This window comes from Bubalus bubalis, chromosome 7 (assembly GCF_019923935.1).
Source record: "Bubalus bubalis isolate 160015118507 breed Murrah chromosome 7, NDDB_SH_1, whole genome shotgun sequence".
NCBI classification, from domain to species: domain Eukaryota; kingdom Metazoa; phylum Chordata; class Mammalia; order Artiodactyla; family Bovidae; genus Bubalus; species Bubalus bubalis.
The window spans coordinates 47,476,156-47,497,567 of record NC_059163.1 but is presented as its reverse complement, the minus strand read 5'-3'; the positions used below and the strand labels follow the sequence as shown (position 1 = coordinate 47,497,567).

The following is a 21,412-nucleotide window of genomic DNA, read 5'->3' as shown; positions in this document are numbered from 1 at the left end:
GGGGTCACAAGAGTCAGACACGACTTAGCGACTACACCACCACCACCAATGTGATCCATGCATCACAGAAGTAAAAGACATAAATAGTAGAGAAAACTGTATGAGTATGTGTGTTTTGGAGGGAATGGAGTGTATTGCTGTTGTTCAGTCACTAAGTCCTGTCCAAATCTTCATGACACCATGGACTATAGCATGCCAGTCTCCTCGGTCCTCCGCTATCTCCCGGAATTTGCTCAAATTCATGTCCACTGAGTCAGTCATGCCATCTAACCATCTCATGGAGTGTATGAAAACCCTGTACCATCCTCAAAATTTTTCTATAAACCTACAATTTCCAAATTTAAAAGTTTATTTTTAAACTGACATGACATACTATATGTGACATATATTTGTGCCCCTGCATAATGGAAAAAAGATTGCTCTAGAAATACCTTGTGTTTAATAAAATTTTTCTTCACAATTTAGAATATACCCTCCCTTCCCAATCACTGTTGCATGAGGCAGGTAGATAGAGCCTGTTTCTGGGGAAGGAAAGCCCAAGTTATATAATTAGCTCTCTGTCAGATATAGCCTGAGGATTTACATGTTTTGCCATGTTTAGGTTTCAGCTTAGAGCTCCGTCGTGTTATTTTAAGATCCTTAGCCTTTACAGGAAAAGGGAAGCATGGAAAACACATCAATTTTTATATAACTTCATGTTTAACAAAAATGATTTACATGGAAGTGAGCAATCAGACGAGATTTGGAAATCAGCAGTACTGTTCAGAGAACTGTCTACATGGAATTTCCTTGTTTTAAGAAAAGATTTTTGTAAATCAACTATACTTCAATAAAAATTGAAAAATACTACCATAAAAAAAAAGCTTTTCACATAGTCTATGAAAAGAGGGATAGTTTCCCACTCATTTCCTCTGCTGAACAGGGTAGAAAGGTGACAAAGGGATCTATTTTGCGATCAATTCAGCACAACAAGGTGTGATGTGTAACACACATGTATTTATCCTATATGTAAACATGATAGATTGATTTAGATATCTATATATAGAGTTCTAACACATAATATAACATAAAACATGTATGTTTCAAGCATAATACAAATATCCATAAGACAAACACCCCTGCACGCATCACACAGTTCAAGAGAGAATATTTCATATTCTTCGAATCCTCCTCTGTAATCCTTCCTAATAACATCCCTCATTCTCTCTGTGGAGATTACCACTGTCCTGAATTTTATATTTATTATTCTCTTGTTTTCTTTGCAGTTATTACCAGGCCAAAATGTATCTCTAAAGAATAACTTTTTAATTATGTATATTTTTAAATTTATATAAATGGAATTAGATTGAATGAATACCTCCTTGGTTTGTTTTTTCACTCAACAGTATGGGCATTTTTAGTATATGTTTATTTGCTGCTTATGTTTTCTCTTCTGTAAAATATATTTTTTATAACATATATGCTTTTTTTTGTTTTTTCTTTATTTTTTATTTATCTTTATTTTTCTTTCCTCTTCCTCCCTCTTGAACCATATCTGCTTTTCTCATGAGATTTTCTCATGAGATTTTCTCATGAGATTTTAGGTGTTTTAAAATATTTACATTCTGGATACTAATCCCTCATTTGTTATCTATATGGCAAGTATTTTGCCCTAGTTTTAGCTTATCTTTAAGCTTTCTTTGTAGTCTTTAGAATATAGAGCTGTTGATATTAATGTCAGTTCAGTTCAGTTCAGTTGCTCAGTCATGTCTGACTCTTTGCAACCCCATGGACTGCAGCATACCAGGCGTCCCTGTCCATCACCAACTCCTGGAGTTTACTCAAACTCATGTCCATTGAGTTGGTGATGCCATCTAACCATCTCATCTTCTGTTGTCCCCTTCTCTTCCCGCCTTCAATCTTTCCAAGCATCAGGGTCTTTTTCAATGAGTCAGTTCTTCGCATCAGGTGGCCAAAGTATTGGAGTTTCAGCTTTAGCATCAGCCCTTCCAATGAATGTTCAGGACTGATTTCCTTTAGGATGGACTGATTGGATCTCCTTGCAGTCCAAGGGACTCTCAAGAGTCTTCTCCAACATTACAGTTCAAAAGCATCAATTCTTCAGCGCTCAACTTTCTTTATAGTCCAACTCTCAAATCCATACATGATTCCTGGAAAAACCATAGCTTTGACTAGATGGACCTTTTTTAGCAAAGCAATGTCTCTGCTTTTTAATATGCTGCCTAGGTTTGTCATAACTTTTCTTATATTAATTTAATCAAATAAAATTTTGTTTTTCATTTTGCTTTTTGTCTCGTTTAAGAAAGTCTTCCTTACTTCAAAGCTCTTAAGATCATCTCACTTATTTTCTTTTTAAAATTAAAAAATTTTTAGATTTACATCTATGTCCTTGATACAACTGGAATTTACTTTTGTGTAAGATGAGAGAGAGAGCCCATTTCATTTTTTGAAAATATTTCTCTGACTTCTGAGTCCCAGTGTTGTTGTTGAGAACTCAATTTTCAGTCTACTACTCTTTTCCATATAATACATCTTTTCTCTTAAAGAATCTTTTTTAATAATTATAATCTGCCACTATCATGAATCCAGTTTTGAGTTTGTTTGCTTGTGATGTGGGCTTCCTGAATCTGAGCATTTGTGTCTTTGATTAGTTCTAGAGAATTCTTGGCGGTTATCTCTTCAATTTTACATCTTCCCTATTTTTTGTATTATTTACCTCTTATATCTTATTCGATGTATTTTTAGCCTCCTGAGTCTGCTTTCTAGGTATGTCAAACCATCTTATAGTCAGTCTATGATATAGTCTCTCTACTGCAGTTTTCTTCTTTTTAAAAAATATTTATTTATTTTGGCCATGCTGGGTCTTAGTTGTGGCATGTGGGATCTTTTTAGTTGCAGCATGTGGGATCTAGTTCTCTGTCCAGGGATCAAATCCAGGCCCCCTGCATTGGGAGCTCAGAGTCTTAGGCACTGAACCATCAGGGAAGTCTCGCTACTGCATTCTTGATAAGTACTTCAGATCTATTCCCTGTTTCACTAATTCTCTTGTCAGCTGTTTCTAGAACGATCTATACTATGTCTGCTGCTACTGCTAAGTCGCTTCAGTCGTGTCCAACTCTGTGCGACCCGAGTGGGTTGCCATTTCCTTCTCCAATGCATGAAAGTGAAAAGTGAAAGTGAAGTCGCTCAGTCGTGTCGGACTCTTAGCGACCCCATGGACTGCAGCCCACCAGGCTCCCCCGTCCCTGGGATTCTCCAGGCAAGAACACTGGAGTGGGTTGCCATTTCCTTCTCCAATGCATGAAAGTGAAAAGTGAAAGTGAAGTCACTGAGTCCTGTCTGACTCTTAGCTACCCCATGGACTGCAGCCCACCAGGCTCCTCCATCCATGGGATTTTCCAGGCAAAAGTACTGGAGTGGGGTGCCATTGTCTTCTCTGATACTATGTCTACTGAGTCTCAAATTTTATTTAGTATACTATTCTGTTATTAGAAGTTCTATTTGGCTTTTACTTATATTCCCTGCTAACTAAAAAAATATTTTTAACATGAAAAACTTCAAATCTACTAAAGTAAAGAGAATAGCACAGTAAATCCTTATTTATCCACTCTCCAGTTTCAACAATGAACAATTCATGGCTAATCTTTTTTCCTCTATGTCTCTGGCTGCTTTCTTTCCCACTCCAGATAATAGTGAAGGAAATCCCAGACATCGCATCATTTTATCTATAATAGTTAAATATTTGAAATTAAGAAAAAGCCCGTGGTAATTCTTTAATATCAAATATGGCTGTCTTTTAAGCAATATTTTCTGGTTCCTTGATCATACTTTTTAAAAAGCCCCATTAATTTAAATTTGATATCTAGTTTTCCCAATTCATTTGGTTCTGATATTATTATTTATTATTTCTCATGCTTCTGCTCATAACGGTTTATTTCCTCATGTGTCTGTAATTTTTTTTTTATTTTAAAGAGAGCAGACTTTATTGCCCAGCAATTAAAAAATATGGAATGCATCACCAGTTTGCGTGTCATCCTTGCGCAGGGGCCATGCTAATCTTCTCTGTATCATTCCAATTTTAGTATATGTGCTGCCGAAGCGAGCACTGTAATTTTTTTTTTTTTTAAACTGGGGGCTCATGGTCATTGAAACTTTTTTTGAGACTTTGATTAATTCCCTTTGGAATTAATCATTTCCCCAGAGATTTGTGATTGCTTTTTCAGGCACCGTGTGTCCTTGTTAACCTTTAATCATTTAAACTCAGTTCTCAGGCTGAGTTTTTCAGGCCACCCAGGTAGGGTGAATTTTGACACTAAACCTTTGTGATAATCACCTTGTTGTTAGTAATTCTCAGGGAAGCCGTTATTTTCCATCTTTATCCAGAGTCAGAGCTGACAGAGGTTAAGAGTTCCTACTGCGTTCTTGCTGTGATACTAAATTTATTTTTCTAGTTTGCCTTTATTAGGGTGTTGCCTTTTATAGGACTGGCTCTATGCAGGGGTCTCAATTTGCTGTCCCGGCTTGTGCAAACTCCAGGTATTATCTCCTATCCCCAGCACATGCTTATATTGTATTAGAACAAACAATTCTTCACAAGCATGTATTGGCAGATTTCCTGAAGACAAGATTTAGTTTTAATGTCCACTTACTGCTTTGGATTCATGACTTATTAAACTATTTTTATCCTGTGAATATTTCTTGCGTTTTCTATAACTTAGCTAAGCATTTTAAATTATATTCTGAATACTTTATCCACTATGTTGAGGTCCTCTGTATTGGGATTCTTTATTAACTGTACGATCACATTCCCAGAAAGAGGATCTAAATTATGCCTTAAGCCCCACCAGAGTGACCACCTGAAATTAACCTCCTTCAGAGTATCTCCCAAGTGTGCCTGAGGCCTTCCCATTCTGGGGCCTGACAGACTGCTAGTTGCACCTCCTTTACACCCTGCACCTTTCTGTTCTGGCTTCCTCACCTGACCATCACTCTTCGAGTGCTGACGACTCTCAGGGGCTCCTCGTTCTGTTTTGGGAAGTTGTCCTTCACTGGACCACCACCGTCACTACCATTTTTGGCCTTTGTCTGAGACACGGTTCTTTCTTTTCTTATTTTATCCCAAACAGTGGATTGACCCCTGTCTTTAATTCTCGAAAGCACAGAAGGTGTGTGAGAGAGTATTGTAACACAGAGATCTGCTGATAACTTCTGCCCAGCACCAGACCCATCCCCAGGCCTCCTGGTTCACCTACTCTCTCCACCCTGTTGCCATGTCACAATAGCGAATTTACTTTCCCACACCTGGGTCCTGTTCTCACTGATGGGGTTTGGAGTCCAGGCTAAATTTCACAGAGTCGTGGAAAAAGGAATTATCACTCCCTTCTTCCCAGACCCCACATCCCCTAGTCCCTATTTTCCTATCCAGGAAGGACTGCCGTCCATAGCACCTGGAAGGAAGAAGTTATTTTTTTCTTTCAGAAAAGCCCAGGGAAATAGGGCCTTACCTTATGACTCCCCACTTCCAAGACACCTCCAACACGAATCTGACATCAGTACACTGTCCAACACCTGGACCTTTCAGTCTCACATAACACCATGTGTGGGCTTCCCAGGTGGCACAGTGGTAAAGAACCCATCTGCCAATGCAGGTGACATAAGAGACCCTGGTCTGATCCCTGGGTTGAGAAGATCGCTTGGAGGAAGGCATGGCAACCCACTCGAGTATTCTTGCCTGGAGAATCCCATGGACAGAGGAGCCTGGTGGGCTACAGTCCATAGGGTCATAAAGAGTGGGATATGACTGAATGACTTAGCATGCACAACACCATGTTTTAGGACCTTATCACCTTTTAAAAATAGACGTCATTGAGCCTAGTCCGTTTCTTTTTCTGGTGTGCTGTGGACAATGACTTAGAAAAGAAACATATCACAAACTTCTCCAAAGACACATAATACTAAAGAGGTGTCGAGGCATCTGAAGTCATTGTTAGAAGAATAACTACTCTCTAAGGGACAAATTGTCTGCAGAGATGCAACTCTCTTTAAGACATCTTCTAAATTTACTTGAGTAAGCAGAACACTACATCTTAAAATTCAGGTTACTTTCCTGCATTGGGGATTTTCCCATGAACAATGAGTGGAATATGACCTAGATTTGCATAACTAATAGTTCCCAAAGTGATGGTTGTTCCAGAAAAAAAACAAACAAATACATGAACAAAAACAATAACCAGCCTCAAAAGTAAACTCAAGTCTTCACCTGGGATCTCTTCCTCTATAAACACACTTTTAAAGTAAAACCTGAAACTTTTAAATTGTAGTTTTCCAAGCACTCTACTCATACATTTTGTAATAAGAATCTTGTTTCTTAGATACCCTCTTATATATCTTTCTCAATATACTACAAAGCAACGTCTTACTCTGAGTGGATCCTTATTAAATATATGTTTATGCCACACATCAGTGTGAATAATTTGACTCATACTGCTTTTTTCCTACTATGACATGGAAATAGGGACTTTGATGGAATAAGAGGCACTTGAGACCTTTAAATCCCTACTCTGCCAGATATTGTGTGACCTTGGCTAACTTATTTTCTCTAAGCTTCAGTTTCCTCCTAAAAATGTTTCTATAGTAAAGAACTTAGCCAAATGTTTCAATGGATAGTAATACTCTCATCTCTTTCCTTCTGCCATCTCTCAGCCTCAAAATGCTAGAGGTCATTTGGCTCTGGGAAAGAGCAGGGGAAGCCAGGTCCCAGACCGTTTAGGCCCACACTTCTTTTTTTTTAATTTTTAATTTTATTAAAATTTTTTATTGGGATATAGTTGATACGTGGTATTGTATTAGTTTCATGTGTACAGCAAAGTGATTTAGTTTTATATATATATATATATATATATATATAATCTACATTTATATATTCTCTTTAAGATTCTTTTCCATTACAGATTATTACAAGATATTGAGTATAGTTCCCTGTGCTATAAAGAAGGTCTTTGTTGGTTATACATTTTATATATAGTAGTGTGTATCTTTTAATCCTAAACCCCTAATTAATCCCTCCCACTCTTTCCCCTTTGTTTTCTATGTCTGTGAGTCTGTTTCTGTTTTGTAAATAAGTTCATTTGTGTCACTTTTTTGAGATTCTACATATAAGTGACATGGTATGATATTGATCTTTGTCTGGCTAACTTCACTTAGTATGATAATCTCTATCTAGGTCCATCCATGTTGCTGAAAATGGTATGCTCACACTTCTGAGTTCTATGGATCATTTGTCATTGAATTGTAACTTTCCCAATTCAGACATTCTACTTCATGTGTCTTCTATGCTAAGTCACTTCAGTCGTTTCCGACTCTGTGCGACCCCATAGACGGCAGCCCACCAGGCTCCCCCATCCCTGGGATTCTCCAGGCAAGAACACTGGAGTGGGCTGCCATTTCCTGCTCCAATGCATGAAAGTGAAAAGTGAAAGTGAAGTCGCTCAGTCATGTCCGACTCTTAGCGACCCCATGGATTGCAGCCTACCAGGCTCCTCCGTCCATGGGATTTTCCAAGCAAGAGTACTGGAGTGGGGTGCCATTGTCTTCTATAGCGTTCTTGAAAACAAGTAAAGGATCACGGAAGGCTAAAGTTGTATAAATCAGTACTTTTCAAAATGTTGATTTTGACTCATTAGAGAATCCTGAAATTAATTTAGTGGACAGCAAGCAGTTTAAAAAATTAAATAGCAAAATAGAAAGAAATGTTCATAATAAGAAGAAATAATATTTAGTGAAGTTCTATATAAAATGAGTCACATTGTATGTCCAATCTATTTCTTACAGTAAGTTGCAATAAAATTTGAGAAATACTGCTTTAAATTGTTCTGATACAGTCAAAATTCCTTTTAAATTCTGCAAAAATTAAGTAACATAGGTGAATATTCCCATGTAAACAATAACAACATCTCGTGTAGTAGTTTGATTGCTTTACTGGTCCCAGTTCTTCTCTCCTCTGTGTCTACATTCTTTCCTGAGAAACTTGGTCTGTGTTTCCATTCTGACTGTCATGTGACTTGATTTGGCCAATAAGATATTGGCAAATGAGATGCATGAAAAGAACTCATGAAATTGGGCTTGATCTTGCTCTTGTCCTTTGCTGTTACCATGAGAACATGTCCACATTAGTTTGTTGAAAGATGAGAATTACATGAAGAAGAGTGGAATTGCCCCAGTCTTCCAGCCAAGTCCATCTTGGACTTGGCGACAGTCAACCACCACACCTTTAAAGGAGTCCAGAGAAGACCAGAACTGCCCAGCCAAGCACAGCCCAAATTGGCTAACATGCCTACTCATGAGCTAAATAAGTTTGTATTTTAGCATGCAGTAAGTTGTTTGTTATGGAACATTATTGTGGCAATAGATACTTGATACACCACATTGGGAGATCTTGTCAAATATTCATAATAATAATAACCATTGCAATAAAATATGCACCAATTTCTCAAAGACCATCTCATTATGTAATTTCAAAAAACACTTCTCATCTTTGTGTTTCACATTACACTGGGTGCCACAAAAGGGCTTTTACTTACAAGAGCTTATTCAATTGTTTTAAGGAAGACAAGATGACAGAGGAAGGATTCTTGCCCAAGGTTGCCTAACCAACTTCTATTACCAAGAGAGTTGGGAAGAGCCACTCAAGAATTCTCTTTTTCAGGACCACCAAAAGTTGCTGACCGTTCTAATTTTCCAAAATGAAAACCCCAATTTCTGTCCATTCTTCTGAATCTACCTCTATTTTCATAAAAGGTACTATGGGATGTCGATTTGAATAATTAAAATTGACATTTTGCTGTCAAGCAAAACAGAGGCCCTTTCCTCAGGAAACCACAATGACATGAATATCCTCAGAGAACATATTGTCCTCCAAATAACCCAATTTGTTTTCCCTAAATTTGCATTTTCATTGGATCATTGAAGATGAGTTTGTCTTTGTAACAGGAGGCCTGAGATTCCCTTGGCTAGTCTAGTTTGTCTTGTTGGTTCTCACAGCAACATCCTGGGGCCATTTGCTCATGGAACATTTCAGTTTCCGGGGCGGGGGCTACCAGTTATCTAACAAGAGATGCTCTTCAGTGAGTTCTCACCCCAGTTATCATTCAGGGGATAAGGAGTGGCAAAGTTGTAGTGAGGATTGAAGTGGGGGAGCTTTGAGGTTCTTTTATAAACCTTATATCAATATGTTAAGAAAATATTGATTGCCATGTTAAAGAATTGCAGGTATGTATAGAACTGTGGGTATGTATATTGAGCAAGAGAGAATGGAACACAGGAAAAAATCCTTCAAAGCCATTCCCTGGTACTAGCAAACCCCCATCAATTAGACAGACCTGGTAATTTTGGATTAAAAAAATCCAAATATTTTTGTGTCCTATCGACAGTGGATCTAATAAGCTCTGTGTGTGTGTGTGTGTGTGTGTGTGTGTGTGTGCGTGTGCATGTGCACACACGTGCTCAGTCATGTTTGACTCTTTGCAACCTCTGTCCATGGACTTTCCCAAGCAAGAGATACTGGAATGGATTGCCATTTCCTTCTCCAGGGATATTACTGACCCAGAGGTCATCTCTTGCATCTCCTGCCTTGGCAGGTAGATTCTTTACTATTTGTACCACTTGGGAAAGTAAGCAGTAACTTCACACATACCTCAAATATGTGTCTTGCAGTGGCTTATGACCTTAAACAAAGGAAAACTTATTAATATTCATGCATCTTCAATGTGCTGGGCTCTATGCAGAGTACTGGTGATCTACAGACAAATAAGACCCACCCCCTGCCATCAAAGAGGACCCACACTGCACCTGTTTGATGTGTTCATCTCTGTGACCCCAGGGAAGGGGTCAATATTTTAGCTCTTTGATGACTTAATTTTAATAGCAAACTTGGGTTTTATCTATCTCTTACAAAATTTTCTCTGATTTTTGACAGCTTGGTTGTCATTTGTGTCTTTTGATGCTTTACCTTGAGTTATTTTGGAGTTTGCATTCGATACAGATAAGTATCCAATACAAAATATTTATTAAATGAATGTAGAAACAATCACATTTTTTGAATGCCACAAAATGAGTGGTCAACTGGTTTTGCAGAATTCACAGGAAAAAAGTACACGTGTTGGTATGCATGTGTGCACCAAAATGCTTACAAGAATCTCATCTAATATATATTTTTAAGAACATAAGTACTTTTTCAGCTAAAGATCTTAGGTTGACTTGAATCAAATTTGACTTACATTTCCTCCAGTGCTTAAAGCTTGGCTTGAAGCTTAAACACTTGGGTTCAAAGTATTTCAGCATTTAACAAAAATCCTTCGGATTCCATCAAAATGGTAGATTAAGTATGCTTACTCGAATCCCCTGCCTCAAAAATGGGTCTGCAAATCTATTTTAGTGAGTGTTTTACATAAGCCCTTTCTTGAGAAATGGGTAATAAGTAAATTTAAGATAGTCTATTTTAGTTAGAAAAACAAAACATTTCTGAGTGTGTTTAAAGTAAGATTTGTTTTATTTTAAGGGTATTTTTCAATATCCTTGAAATCATGTAAATTAAACAAAAATGAAATTATTTTAATAAATAATTTTGCCCTACTAGTGCACATAAGTGTTTTCCTTTTATATGTTAGTTATCATGTCTTTATGTGTTATGTATTTATTATTTTTATGAAATAAGAATAATATTTATAAGAAAATCCATTGTTACATTATCACCAATGTTTATAATCACAGAATGATACACACATACATCAGTGATATTTTTGTTTAGGTTTAGACTCATTTTACTCTGTGCTGTGCTTAGTTACTCTCAATGAATATAATTATTCCACCTAAAAGAGCTCATAAAGGCTTTTAAGATTAATTTGTATCAATATCCCCTGATCATAGATATAGTTCATCGTCATGTATTCTAAGACTGTCTTCTACTTTGGGGGAGACCAAAGGGTTGGGTGATCATGTAGAATAATATAATTAGAGTATTCTAGGGCTGGAAAGAACTCAATGTAATCTTAATTCATTTTACATAGGTGATAATTTGGCTTATAAAAGTTAAGTGATATGTATACCCTTCTAACCTTACATACAAAGATGATTTCAGAATTGTTAAACCTGGAGATGGCAATTGGGATTAAATTATACATAATTAGCAAGGAGATCAAACCAGTCAATCCTAAAGAAAATCAACCCTGAGTATTCATTGGCAAGATTGATGTTGAAACTGAAGCTCCAATAATTCGGCCACCTGATGTGAACAGCCGACTCATTGGAAAAGACCTTGATGCTGGGAAACATTGAAGGCAGGAAGAAAATGGGGCGACAGAGGATGAGATGGTTGAATGGCATCACCGACTCCATGGACATGAGTTTGAGCAAACTCTGGGAGATAGTGAAGGACAGAGAAGTCTGGCATGCTGCAGTTCATGGGGTCACAAAAAGTCAGGCATGACTTAGTGAGTAAACAATGAACAACAATACATAATTATCCCCAGTGAGTCTTTTACCAACCACCTATCATCTTCCCAGAATGTAGTACAAGAACAAAATACCAGGCTGCCTGTAGGAGTTATGGATGGGTAGTATGGTTGATGTGAATCTATGGTGTGTTCTCCATCACTCATAGAACACAAATGATGCTGAGAGCTCACACCAGAACCCAAAGCAACAGGAAGCAGATGGCCAGAAGGGGATAATGAATAACCCTCAGGAGATGATGTGCTGATTTTATTCTTCCAAATATTGACTGAGTTCTATGGCCTGAAGGTTTGTGTCCCTTCGAATTCATATGTTGAATCCTAACCTCCAAAATGATGATATTTGGAGACGGGAACTATGGTGGTTAGATCATGAGGGGAGAGCCCTCATGAATGGGATTAGTGCTTTTCTAAAGGAGACACCAAAGCTCCCCCTTACCTTCTGTCCTGTGAGGACACAGGGAGAAAAGAGTCTCTGTCTATGAACCATGGAGCAGGCTCTCATCAGATACTGAATCTGCTGGCACCTTGATCTTGAACACCCCAGGCTCCAGCATCAAGAGAAATGAATGTTTGTTGTTTGAGCCATCCAGTCCATGTTATTTTTGTTATAGCAGCCCAAACAGACTAAGGTACTTATAAATCAAACTTATTGCTAGAACTGACAGATGATAGTTTCTCAGAGTCAGAGGGTTTCACAGCCATCTGTCAACCAAGACCAGAAAGTATAGAATGACCCAGACATGGGTAAGGCTTATGGGTCCCATTACTGAGATGGTAAATCATGGACTGGGTAGGGTTCCTGTTCAGTTCAGTTCAGTTCAGTCGCTCAGTCATGTCTGACTCTGCGACCCCATGCATTGCAGCATGCCAGGCCTCCCTGTCCATCACCAACTCCCGGAGTTCACTCAGACTCACGTCCATCGAGTCAGTGATACCATTCAGCCATCTCATCCTCTGTCGTCCCCTTCTCCTCCTGCCCCCAATCCCTCCCAGAATCAGAGTCTTTTCCAATGAGTCAACTATTCGCATAAGGTGGCCAAAGTACTGGAGTTTCAGCTTTAGCATCATTCCTTCCAAAGAAATCCCAGGGCTGATCTCCTTCAGAATGGACTGGTTGGATCTCCTTGCAGTCCAAGGGACTCTCAAGAGTCTTCTACAGCACCACAATTCAAAAGCATCAATTCTTCGGTGCTCAACCTTCTTCACAGTCCAACTCTCACATCCATACATGACCACTGGAAAAACCATAGCCTTGACTAGCCGGGCCTTTGTGGGCAAAGTAAAGTCTCTGCTTTTGAATATGCTATCTAGGTTGGTCATAACTTTCCTTCCAAGGAGTAAGCGTTTTTTAATTTCATGGCTGCAGTCACCATCTGCAGTGATTTTGGAGCCCAGAAAAATAAAGTCTGACACTGTTTCCACTGTTTCCCCATCTATTTCCCATGAAGTGATGGGACCGGATGCCATGATCTTCGTTTTCTGAATGCTGAGCTTTAAGCCAACTTTTTCACTCTCCACTTTCACTTTCATCAAGAGGCTTTTTAGTTCTTCTTCACTTTCTGCCGTAAGGGTGGTGTCATCTGCATATCTGAGGTTATTGATATTTCTCCCGGCGATCTTGATTCCAGCTTGTGCTTCTTCCAGTCCAGCGTTTCTCATGATGTACTCTGCATAGAAGTTAATTAAGCAGGGTGACAATATACAGCCTTGACGTACTCCTTTTCCTATTTGGAATCAGTCTGTTGTTCCATGTTCAGTTCTAACAGTTGCTTCCTGACCTGCATACAGATTTCTCAAGAGGCAGGTCAGGTGGTCTGGTATTCCCATCTCTTTAAGAATTTTCCACAGTTTATAGTGATTCATACAGTCAAAGGCTTTGGCATAGTCAATAAAGCAGAAATAGATGTTTTTCTGGAACTCCCTTGCTTTTGTGATGATCCAGCAGATGTTGGCAATTTGATCTCTGGTTCCTCTGCCTTTTCTAAAACCAGCTTGAACATCAGGAAGTTCACGGTTCACGTATTGCTGAAGCCTGGCTTGGAGAATTTTGAGCATTACTTTACTAGCATGATCAATTATGATAACATGGTAAAACTTGCCTTCAAAGAGGCTGTCAACTAGGAAAATTTCTTGGAAGAGAAATTCCTTATTGAAAGTTCTCAGTGTTCAGGTGACGAGTTCAATCTGGCTCTTGGGTTTGAGGAGACAGTGAAGAACAGCAGAGAGGACACAGACTTTACAGCGAAACAAACATGGATTTGAACCTTAGCTTTACTGATGGTAGCTGTGTGGCTCATCTGTAAAATGAGAGGTAATAAGACTGTCTTTGCAACATGGTTTTAAGAGTTAGATGCTTGGAACTTTCCTGGTGGTCAAGTGGTTAAACTCTGAACTTCCAAGGAGTGTGGCATGGATACAATCCCTGTTCAAGAAACTAAGATTCCACATGCCGCCTGGCACAACACTCATGCACGTGCACACACACACACACACACGAATTAGATGCTGGTATATACAAGATCAATAATAAGTGCTCAATGAGTGATAGTTATTAATTTTCCTCCCTCCAAGTGAAGGAGGACAATAATGATATAATGGTCTCTATTCTTTATGCCAGGCAAATAATCTCTAGATGCCAGGCAAAAACTTTATAACCTGTCTTTCTGAATCTTCATCATTATCATTAGACCCAGGTATTATTGACATTTTTCATACATAAGAAACATAGATTCTGTAAGGTTGAGTTGATACCAAGGTCACTTGGAAAGTAAGCTGCAGAGACAGGGTTCAACCCAGATCTGTCCCGCTTATCGCCACAATTCTATACTCTCTCCCCACATCCTCTGGAATCAGGATGCTGATTTCACTCTATAGATGGTCCTTCTTCCATATCTGTTTGAGCTGAAAGAGAAGCAATGATTAACTAATGAAGATGATTTAAAAAATCCCAGAACTCTTTGAGATGCATGAGAGGGGGAAAAGCTCCAGATTTCTGTAGTTTTAGAGGAGACCCTCAGGAACACTGGTGAAACTAGAAAGCAGTGAGACAGATGTTTGACTTTTAGTTTAAACAGTGGAATTTTTAGTGCTCTGTGTTTGTTTTAGAACATATTTTATAGCAGTTGCTGTTGAAATGATGGGAAGATAGAAATCTCTTTTAGCATTTGGAAGTACTTTTTTCATTTTCTTTGAGTGGCAATGTTATGACTGGCTTCAGAAGATGAAGTTTTTAAGACATTCATGCAAACTTCCGACATTAGCTGATTTCCTTCAGCCCTGTTGTAGTAAAATTCAGGTAAACAATTTTATTCCATGTCTTCCATTAACAAGGTCAAAAGATTAAAGCATACAAGGCCCTGTTCCTTTCATTCTAACAAAGCATTTAGCTGGGATTACATTTACCGTCTTGGGTTTTCTTGCTTCTTAAAAACTGTCCTGATTTCCTTGGTTGAAGTTGTCTAATGACTCTTTGTTACCTGGACTTGCAGCTTGACATAGTGGTTGAAGGGGAGTCTGAGGCTCTCTCTTCTGTGCTGGGCTCTTGTAGGTCCTGTTGTGCTACAATTTGGGAAATGGCCTTATAGCCTGACTTGTAGACTAGAATGCCAATTGTAGAACTGTACAACTGAATTTGTTACTTTGCTGATTTGTCCTTTTGTCAATGTTATTATATCTGGAAAGACAAATAGCTATCAGTTAGTCCTTCAGAAAATATTTTAGGAATTTTTAATAAGTAGCTACTATGCTATGGAGGAGCTTCCCAGGTAGGTCAGTGATAAAGAATCCACCTGCCAGTGCAGATGTGAGTTTGATCCCTGGGTTGGGAAAATCCCTTGCTGTAGGAAATGGCAACCCACTCCAATATTCTTGGCTGTAGAATTCCATGGACAGAGGAGTGTGGCAAGCTACAGTCTATGAGGTTGCAAAGAGTCAGACACAACTGAGCAACTGAGCACACACACACCATGCTATGGAGACCATGGCAGTTACAAGGAAGTGTAATAAACTGAAATGAGCAGAAGTTCCAGAAAAGACAGCTCATGTCTGATGATGGTGCTGATGATCACAATAATGACAGTGATGATGGTGGTGGTTAACTATCAGTTACTGAGCATCTTCCATGTATCAGGACCAAGAATCTGTCTGGTTCTAAAACTCCTACTCTTTCTAACATGCCCCACTTCTTTGTATCTGCTTCAGTGCTAAAGAGGGACTTTTCTGGTGGTACAGACAGTAAAGAATCTGCCTGCAATGCAGGAGACCTAGGTTCGATCCCTGGGTCAGGAAGATCCCCTGGAGAAGGAAATGGCAACCCACTCCAGTATTCTTGCCTGGAGAATCCCAAGGACAGAGGAGTCTGGCGGGCTATAGGGTCACAAAGAATCGGACATGACTGAGCGACTAACACACACAGTGCTATAGGAGGGCAGACAGTCTGTAGGTAGCTCACTTTAATGTTCCATGGGTAGGAAGCAACAGGGTTGGGGACACTAGTGATGTGACATCAGAAATATGAATTATGTCCCTTCACTGCTCTAAGCTTTATTTTCCTAGGAATAATTTTAACTATGAGGTATCAAAGGGGCTTCTGCAAAGAACCAGCTTCATGGAAGATGTTTCATAATTGGTAATGATTATTAATATTATTACTATTATGAGATATAGCCTTGCTCTCTAAGAAGTCTTAGTAACGTGGAAAGGAGTTTTAAGAAGAATATGGTCAACAGTGGTAAGTGCCAGAGAAAGGCCAAAACTCGAGGATAATAAGAACAGGTAACATGCTTCATTACCATGGAGTTACTAGAAAAGGAATTCAGGTAGGTCACGAGGCTGGGCTAACTGGAAATCTATACACCTCTTCCCTGTGCATGCAGTGCCTTAATCAAGGTCATGCAGCATATTCTCTTTTTTTACTAGCTTCACACTGGGACCGCACTAATACTGATTTCCAGAGCCTTACTTCCCCAGTCTTTGGGTGGCTATGCATATATCCCTGTGGCAGACTCAGATCCATCACTCCCTTCATCCCATTCTATCGGAGCGGTTCTCCTCACCACAGCTTCCCTTCTGCCCAGGAGAGGCTGATTATGTTCCCAGAGAAACAATCAGCAACCTTAGCCTCTGGGTTTGTGAGTGAACAGAAGACACTAAAAGCTTATATAGTCCACTGAAGGCTGCACCGGGAGACTGAGTGGATGGGAACCTTCTCCTCGGTGACTTGCTGAACTGTGGCCCTCATTAGCTTTGTTTTCTAGCTTGTTAACCATGGATAGAGGCAATAAAATGCTGCTCAGTTTTGCAGACAGTTGTTCCAGCAAATTTCAGCACTTGCTTTGGTCTTTGTTAGTTTGGAATAAACTTAAATTATGTAAACAAAATCTTCCTTCTCCTGAATATTTCAGCTTTTACGTTTTTCCCCTTGATTGCTCTAAATTTGAATGAGAGGAGCACTGGAGCTCAGTCAGACACCTTTTTATTGAGGCATCTCAAAGAAGTGCTGAAAAGCATCTCAGAGGTGATTTTTAACTAACCAGTTAACTAAGTAATTATCTCACAGAGTTTAAGAAATAAGTAATACTTATTTTCAAATAGAATGAAAGAGTAAATAGTGAAAAGTATATATCCTTTCCTGATTCCTTTCCCCATTTTTTTTAAACAGCGAGTTAGTGGCATGATAAAATCCAATCTGAACACAGATGAAATTTCAGGTTTTGTATTATGAAAAATGAATGTTACTGCTTTATCAATGCTGTAAATTTGCAAACTGGAACATACTGAATTTGCTGACAAAGAATGACACTTATAACTGTGCTATGGTCAACAACCACAAAAGCAAAAGATAGAGAAGGAGAGCAGAAAGAAATAAAGAGTACATTAAAGGTGAATGAAGTGCAACATCCAGACCCTGACATGACGCCTTGAAATTCACTTTGTGATTTCCAAGTTACCATGTGACCAGCTCATGGAAGAACTCATTGGGGAACTTTGGGGTGAAATGTAATGTAGACATCAGACTCTTCCTCCAGTTAACTCTTCACAAAAACCACTTCTTGTCTGCCCCATCAGAATAATTCATAAGAGCAGCTGAATTCCTCTGCCCTAGCTTTGAAAAATAACTTCAAAAATTATTTGGAGGAAAACAGAAAAATCTACATGATCATCTCAAATTTCCAATTTCTCCAGTGGCTCAAGTGGTAAAGAATTTGCTTGCAATGCAAGAGACTAAGAAGACACAATCTCAGTCCCTGAGCGGGGAAGAGGAAATCACAACCCACTCCAATATTCTTGCCTAGAAAATCCCATGGACTGAGAAGCCTGGTGGGCTACAGTCCATAGGGTCACAAAGAGTCGGACTCAACTGAGCATGCACACATCCATCTCAAATTTCAAGAAAGGTTTCACATTTCCCTGGCCATCCTGACATTCTTAGTACTTCCTAGTATGAAACTAAAAACAGAAGAATTTGTTTATAATACTTACCCCTAGGTGTTGCTTTCAAATACCTGTTCCCATTTAAACAAACAAACAAAACATTCAAAACTCCAAAAGTCCAAGAGAAGCCTCAAGAGGATCTCTGTGCTCCCAGGCTGCTCTCAAATTTTCTCATAAGCTTGATTTCCTTGGGTCTACTGGGTTTGGCCCAGAGAAAATACAAACCAGTTTCTTCTCATGGGTTTTGTTTTTCATTTATTGCAAAAGAGTATTATGACCAAGAAGCATGCTTGGTCACTAAGTTGTGTCTGACTCTTTGCAACCCCATGGATTTTGTAGTTCATCAGGCTCCTCTGTCCAGGGGATTCTTCAGGCAAGAATACTGGTTGCCATTTTCTTCTCCAGGGGATCTTCCTGACCCAGGGATCAAATCTCATCTGTGTCTCCTGCATTTCAGGCAGATTCTTTACCCACTGAGCCATCGGGGAAGCCCACTATGATCAAGATGATTACTGGAAAATAAGCATTGCTATAAGAGATCCCATTTCAAAGTTAAAATATTTTATGCATGGATCATCAGAGATAAATTCTACCTCTACCCTACTTTTACCCTTTTATACTCCTTATATTCTCTAGGCTTTGAAGCTTTTCTCCAAGAGAACTAATAAACCAACACATTAGGAATAGATTTAATCTTGGGGCAGCTAGAACCAGGATTCCATCATTATGAATTAACTAATTAATAATACAATTAACTATGTCTATCCAGTTATCTGCAGTAGTAAGTAAACAATGCAGGGACTTCCCTGGTGCTTCAGTGGTTAAGACTTCACCTTCCAATGCAATAGGTGTGGGTTCAATCCCTGGTCAGGGAGCTAAGACCCCACATGCCTCATGGCCAAAAAACCCAAACATAACACAGAAGCAATATTGTAACAAATTCAACAAAGACTTTGAAATTGGTTCACATTAAAAAAATCTTTTAAAAAATAAGCAGTACACTATGTATTTGTCAGATCAGTTAGTCACTCCAATTCTCTACTCTCTTCTCCATAACCTAGTTCTTCTTTTTTTCCTCTTTAGTTTCTAAATTTATTTAAAATTATGTACCACAGCAAATGACTCTCATGGGAGAATCTTCCTCATGTGCTATGATTTAAGGACAACTGAGCAGGTTGGAGAAATAGATGGAACCAGGGGTGGATGAATGGGTGGTTGAGAAGGATGCTATGAAATTTGAACTTGGTATGTTAAATAAAAGGTTCAAAATTTAGGGAGGTCACAGGAGTATTATAGACCCCAAAGACAGCCATAAAAGATTAAAGCAGCAGCTAAGAGATAATGTATGCAGATTCCTTAGAAAAGTGAAGACCATAACAAACCATTAGAGGTTTCCAATACTTTTTTTTAAGTTAGAGGACTAAAACCATGTATTGCTTCTTTCCCCAATTTTTAGTTGCAAAAATTAGTCTACCTTCCAAACATGTTAGGAATACATGAGTTGCCCATCTGCCTTCTTTGCTATTTATTGAGAAAGATTATGTTCAGAGTCACTAGAAAATAATTCTCTCTTGATTTTTCAAGAAAACCCCAGATGCGACCTGCACATTGATAACAGGGAATTTAGTTTGCTGGCAAGAATGAATTGGATTTTGGTTGTATTTTTTAAGTAGAATTGCTATACTTGTTTCTTTTTTCAAGGACAGATTCAAATACCTTTCCCCTGCTGTCCATGACTGTTACTCAGATGGGAAACTCCACTAGAATAGAAATCTATTTTAAGTAGCAAAAAACAATTGACAAATATTTTTTAAAAATCTACCTGTGAAATCAAAGTAACAAATTTGACTCTGAAAATGTATTCTTGGATTAATCCCCTAATCTCTGTCTCAATAATAGTACCTGAAAGAGACTGAGTAATTATGCAAATCAGCTGCTGGAAATTAAGTTACTTTGTTTAAAATGACCAATTCTGTAGTGGAATTTAATCACTTGAACCCTGGCATTATCTGAATACCAGATAGCATGATCCAATGGTACAACTGTCAATCAGGTACTACCCTCTGTTTATTAATGCTGCCTGGGTGATTCTTTGCTCTGAGGTAAAGATAATAATTTCAATTGGTCAATACAAACAATGGGCTTTATTTGTTAAAGTAATTTGAGAGTGAAAAAAGGAAATTATTATGAAACATATATTGTCACATAAATTTGTATTTGAACTAAACAGTGGGCTCTGGGTGAGAGCCTGCTGCTAAGTCATTTCAGTCGTGTCCGATTCTGTGTGACACCATAGACGGCAGCCACCAGGCTCCCCCGTCCCTGGGATTCTCCAGGCAAGAACACTGGAGTGGGTTGCCATTTCCTTCTCCAATGCATGAAAGTGAAAAGTGAAAGTGAAGACACTCAGTCATATCCGACTTTTAGCGAACCCATGGACTGCAGCCTACCAGGCTCCTCCATCCATGAGATTTTCCAGGCAAAAGTACTGGAGTGGGGTGCCATTTCCTTCTCCGGGGTGAGAGCCTAGTACAACATTAATAGGTTCTCTTTAACTTGAGTACAACATATAAAGAACTTTTGCCCAGGAGATAAACATTTGAAATAGCTCCCAAAGTAAATATAAAATGACTACCACAGAAACAAAAGTGTGATGATATTGAAACTTTTCTTTTAAAATATTTAATACAATTCAAAGAAAATAACTGCCTCTAAGGGACTTTAGAAAAATGTGCATATTAAGAAAAACTGGAAGGAAATTTGCAAACATGGAAATAGTCATGTTGGGGTGGAAAGATTATGGATAGGTTTTTTTCTCTTTTATTCTCCCCAGTTTTATAAATTGTTGTAATAAAAAGAAAATGGCTCAATTGTGCTCTTAGTTCCAGGGTTTGATTGATAGAATCAGAGTGCTCTGGGTATCTGTTTGTTCCCTGTAATAGTCTACTGTTTGCAGAAACCATTTTAGGGTTTTTATTAAGACCTGGAGGAAAAGAAGAAGGTGTGTGTGTGTGTGTGTGTGTGCGCGCGCGCGTTTAGTTCTTTCTTATAAAGCTGTCTTTTTTTGCTGCTTGAAAAAGTATTTCATTTGTATCCATTGTCTTTCTCTCCTTAGATGCCTGTTCTCTAGGAGAGCTTGCTGAAAAATAGTCTCCGGTCAGTAAGAAAGGTACTCTGGTTATAAGTAATTATGTTTTCCTATTCTATGTCATTGTTTGTACATTTGTAAAGTGAAAGTGAAGTCACTCAGTCGTATCCGACCCTCAGCGACCCCCTGGACTGCAGACCACCAGGCTCCTCCATCCATGGGATTTTCCAGGCTAGAGTACTGGAGTGGGGTGCCATTGCCTTCTTACGTTTGTAAAACCAATATTATATTCTGCACAAAATATATGATTGCTACACACTTCAGCAAACTTTCTAGGTTAAGATAACTTTAGACTTAGTAGGTTTAGGTAATTTTCAAATCA

At 38.7% G+C, this 21,412-nt stretch overlaps 1 non-coding gene across 1 annotated transcript; it reads right to left on the bottom strand.

Moving 5' to 3' along the window:
* Positions 1 to 3,999: 3,999 nt before the first annotated feature.
* LOC112586317 lies at positions 4,000 to 4,106 on the bottom strand. The gene has a single exon (XR_003110779.3). It is a non-coding gene; the product is annotated as a U6 spliceosomal RNA (small nuclear RNA).
* Between the last annotated feature and the right edge of the window lie 17,306 nt (positions 4,107 to 21,412).